The sequence below is a fragment of the Phoca vitulina genome, unplaced genomic scaffold (assembly GCF_004348235.1).
Source record: "Phoca vitulina isolate PV1807 unplaced genomic scaffold, GSC_HSeal_1.0 scaffold25, whole genome shotgun sequence".
NCBI lineage: Eukaryota > Metazoa > Chordata > Mammalia > Carnivora > Phocidae > Phoca > Phoca vitulina.
Window position 1 is genome coordinate 15,383,053 of NW_022589728.1, and position 5,665 is coordinate 15,388,717.

Consider the following 5,665-nt stretch of genomic DNA (forward strand, 5'->3'; position numbering starts at 1 on the left):
TGGTGAATTTTAAATTGATGATTCATAAAGTGATTAGCAAAAGTATTCAATAAACATTAGCTATTATTATTGTTTATCAATGTGTTTATAAAGTTCAGTAGGTGTACACAAAAACAATAGTTGAGAAAGTCAACACTGAAACGGTAAATCTTAAATATATATGGATACATGAGCTGTTCAACTATTTGTAGAAAAGACTAGGATAGCAATCAAAGGCATTTCTAGAAGAATAACCAGTTTGGGAAAAAAGATACAGAAGCATGAAAAGTGAGGGAGTAGGGATCCAGGAAAAGCAAATAAACCTCAGTGTAAGCTCTGTGAATAGACTCTAGGGCTAGGGGATGAAGCTGTGAAAGAACACTTACGTGAGGCATGGAACCTCATGTATGACATGATTATGGTGTCAGACTATTCTGTAGGCAATAGGGAATCATTAAAGAATTTTTTTAAAGGTAGTAATAATGGCTACCATTTGCAAATATCATTATGGCAACAGTGTGTTCAGATGAACACTGAGAAAGGGAGAGACCAGGGAGATAAGAGTGTCTGTGCCAGAGGCAATATGACATATAGGAGACGTGCAGTAATCTACTTGAGAAATCACGTGGCCTAAACTATGACCGTTAGGAAAAGCTGGAGGAGAAGGAGAGGGTATGAGACTTGTTACAGAAAAGTTTGATTCTCAGGAGACAGGTCAGTTTGAACACTAGAAGCTTGAAGTTTATGATTAAAAATTGAAAGGCAGTGGAATGACTTTCAGTTACAGATAGTAACATAAAAATAATAGTAGATAAAGTATTGAGAAGTAGATATTCTATAAAATGTTTGGATTGTGAGAATGAACATTTGAAAAAATACTATTTGTGGCCAGTAGGTACTATTAAGCTACTTAAAACCAGCCTGAATGTTTAAGTAAGATAAATATTTCTTTTCAGAAGAACAGGACAATTTTGTTTATTAACTTAATTAGGAAGTCTTTTCTTTAAAAAAAAAAAAGGAGAAGTTTACATTAAAGCTCAATCCATTTCTGGTTGAGCTGTTACAAATGATAAATTAGCAGATTGTAAGGTAATGAGATTTAAAAATATCTAGTCTAATCTCTGTTGCTTAAATTTAAATTTCTCTCATATTTGTTTCCCTTTGGAGATAAAATAAAACTGCTTTAACCTTATATTTAGGATGTGGTTCTAATGGAGAGCACACCTAAGTGTCTTCTGGATTTACCACTCAAATTATAAATAAATTAGCATTTCCTCTTGGACAAAATCTCTTTCCCCATTAATCCTAGTGTTTTGACAATACCCTGAATCCCTCTTTCAAGTCTTTTCCAATCATTTTGGAGCAGTCTGTCAGGGTTATTCATTAATCCTCACTCTATATAAAGCAAAGCAGTCATAGGCTTTATTCCCATTTCACAGATAATTTATTTATTTAGGCAAAATTCTCTAACACATAATGCCATTCAAAAGTAATTTTTATACAAAACTTATTACATGCATTCTTGGCTGTCAATTATAAAAGTGGAAAACTTTTCTGCTTTCTATGCTTTTCTGCAACTCAGTTAAAAACACTTGAGGCTATAACCTGAAATTCAGTACATTGTTGGTGATTTTGTTACATTTATCAAGAACAGAGCAACCCCATATTACAATTTCTATGATATTGTAATAGTACAGTGTGCTTTATTGAAGAACTATATTCTAGTGACAGTTTAGGCTTTAAGAATCTAAGGAGTATCAAAGAGAGTGGGGTCCAGTTTAGCAGACATTTAAAGTAGCAGGCTCTAATCTCAGCTCTGATACTCGTTGTACTTCTTTGGGCAGTTCATTGAGAGCCGTCTGCACCCATCTGTACATCTTTAAATTGGAGATCATGGTCCCTGGATCTACTTCATTCAAAGGCTGTGTGAATGGATGCAATCATTTGTCTCCAGAAAAGGAGTGAAAGAAAACCACCTCCTATTTTATAACCATGATGCAGAGGACTCCTCTACTGTAGATATTTATACTGGTTTTTAATAACAAGTAAGAAGTAATTTCTAAATCTCAACTTTTTACACCTTACAACTCCAGTTCATTGGATTAAGTGGTTTCTGATCCTTGCAAAATGCTTAGGTAGCAACAGAAATTTCTTTCAGCTGCTACCATTTCCCCTTTGTGTTCATATACAGCAAAACTAATGCTATCCATTAGGGGTGAAGTAATTAAGTGTGTCTGCTAGATACTCTGATCTAAGGCACAAATAAACTCCAAGTTACTTCCCTATGCCAATTGCAATCTTTTATAATGCCTTCTCAACTCCATCAGAAAGACGACTCTACTATACAAAAACAACTATAGAAAACACCAAAATAATGATGTGGAGGTGGGATTACTTGTGTTAAACACCATTATAACAACCAAATCGAAATTAAAATCAAACTACAAGTGAAATATACATATTTACATAGTTTACAAATTGTGACCTAACTTTGGAGTTTTGGTAGGAGCTCTTAGTTATTTCAAGATTCTGCTCTTTACATTCTGATCTGAGAACGGGCTTATACTGTAGGCACTAAAGAGCTTCCACCCAGGCTGCAACATGAGCCCAGTGTCTGTCTACTAGAACTTATATTGGAAGTTTAAAATTCTGGTTGTTACCCAGGCTACGAATCCACAGATACCTTTATTTGAAGGACACTTAATAGCTTATTAATTTACAATCTGCTTTGCTTTCATCTGTGAACATTGCATCTTCCTTCATTCAGGCTGGACCCCAGGAGCCTGGCACGTTGTTCATACAAGAGAGTAAATTCCCATTTGGCCAATGCAAAGCTGCCCTTGGAATCCACATCTCTGGCCACAGTTGTGTTTATGCTTAGTATCTGGTTTCAGTTATCTTGTTTGGTGCCATTTTGGACTGTGATCTGTTTGTTGCACTTACGAAGTTTCCCATTACGGAATGGTGAACAGGGCCACGAAAAGGTGGCATAATGAGGTGAGGCTCAGCACTTCCTAGCCCTATGGCCCTCAATTACTACACTTTGCTTGCCAACTATTTCTTGGCATCTAATTTAATTTGGGGACTTGACTAAGCATTTAATTGAACTTGGAGAACTCCTTTCAAATATTTATACCCACTTTCTCTTTCTCCTCCTGCCGTATCATCAATAATTCTGTACCACATTTTAGATCAGTTCCATTTTCATTTTTTCCAAAATGCTTGCCATTCCTCTTTTTCTATTAAATATATTGCTCACACCCCAAATCCTAATAAGGCTTCATTTTTTAAAAAAATAGTTTGTCCTCCTTTTCTTCTAAACCTTTTCCTGCCTCATTTCAGCAGAAGAATTCTATACTTTCTCTGTCCATTTTATCCAACTTGTATCTCACCCCTATGATAGGTTTCCTATAAAAACAGGCAGCACAAAGGAAAGAACAATGGATTCCTTATGCTGGTCGCAGCCACATAAATTTCAATATTCTTGTCTCTGATCAAGACTCTACCCACTCAGTTCTGTTACTCTAAGTTACATTTAATGTGTTCTTGAATTTCATCAACATCTACAATGTCATGACAATTTTTACTCCTTTTCTCAATCTATCAGTGTTCTCCTGGTTTTATGTCCTTCTGCAATTAGCATTGGCCTCATAGGTCATCATGTTACTTAGCCTTTTGTTGGTGCCTCTGAGCCCATATCGGTGCTGGAACAATCCAATCATTATCCCTTCTTCACTCTGATACAAATACACACAGGGAGAGTAGAAGTCAGTACCTCAATGCACATACAGTTTCCAGCTTCCTTTGGAATTGCAACGTTATCCATCTATATTTTCTTCACCCCCTCCTCTTTTACTTCTCTCATTGTTCCCACCAACCTTTTCCAGACATTATTCAAAGTCCTGAAATCACAGAACCAATTCTTCCAATCCCACTTTTAGCTGGGAATTTTCCCTACTAAATCCTTATGTTAATAATTGATAAATAATGATTTTATGCACAACACCTGTAGTATTTTGAAAAACATAGTGCCAGTGCAAACATTAGCAAACCAAATGAATATAATAGGCAGTGCAGGAATAAATGCAATAATATATAAGAAAATATTCAAATTCATAGGGAAATAGATCATTCAGTAATGATACTGGAACAACTGGTTAGCCATTTGGAAAAATATATATATAAAATGAGATCTCTTCCTCATTTCTTCCACCTAACAATAATAACAGGAATATAAATAGTAATAATTCTTTTTGCATCAATGCAGTCATGAATTTACTCATAGAAAGTGACTGAAATATTTATAAACAGGCTTTAGGAAAACCCTACTAACCATGTCATAAAAACTGCAAACAAAAATTAAAATGTGGACAGATTGATTATATCAAAATTCTGTTTTGAAAAATAAGACAAACATAAAACAAAGAAAACACAAAACCAAGATGGCACAAGTATGTTATTGCAGCATTATTTGTAATAATGAGGAATTAAGAACAGTTTATATATTGACCTATATGGGACTAATTAAATAAATTACAGTATATACCTATTGTGAAATACTATACTAAAATTAAAACTGAAGTTAGAGTATATATGAAATTGGAAGACAGCCACAACGTATTATTGTTAATGAAACAAAAGGAGGGTAGAATACAGTATTAAAATATTAAATCAGTATGTATGTATGTATGTATATGTATCTATGAAGATATATATGTGAATTTCTATAATAGGAGGGTTGAAAGAACTTGGATTACTGAGTTCATATAATATCTCACCCTCTACTTTTAACATGTTTTATGTGACAGGCTGTATTCTGGGCAATTAAAAATACTATTTTAAACCAATTTATAGGCTAGGAACAGCCTCAGAAAGTGTGAGCAACTTGCCTTTAAATAAGAAGGTAAGGCAGTGATAACACCAGAACCCTGGATTCTTACCCTTAGTCCAGTAGTTGGTCCACCACACGATAGCTGATTCTAAAGAGAAGATAATCATTTCAGTCCAACCAGTTATTTTCTATCTCCACTAAAGCAAAGAAAGAAAATAAATGAGATTAATCTACTAGTGTAGATGCTATAAAAATTCTTTCTTTTTTTTTCTTTCTTAGTATAAAGAAACTGATAGTGAAGTACTAAAATAGGTACCAAGTAAAGTACCTTCCACTGATTTATCTGCAGCCTTGCCAAGGAGTTAACACTGCTAGTGTGCTTCCTGACACTGACATTTGTTGCTTTAATATAGGTGTATAAGATGGATGGAGCATAGCCTAGGACGTATGAAACAGGCAACATCTACCTCAGTTATTTGAGAACAGCTACGGAAAAGATGCTTCTTCCCTACCTTGTGATTCAATTCCATGAATCTCACCTCAGCCTCCTGTTCCCCAAAAGATAAGCTTGATTCATACAGGGGATCTAGGTAGAGGGGGAGAAACATGGAGGTGGGATGGGGTGCTCTGCTTACATCCAAAATGGAGAGGAAAAGCAGGATCACTCATTAGTCTTTATCCAGATGACTCCTCTTTTAAGAAAGAGGTAGCTTACTAAGAGTTTTACTTCACAGTCAGAAGCTTCATTAGGAAAAAAGGGGAATTGACACAAAATCTAGAACCGTTGAATTAAATCCAAATATTACAGGTGTCACAATTACAAGATTCAAAATAAACCCAAAATGGTGAAGGGGG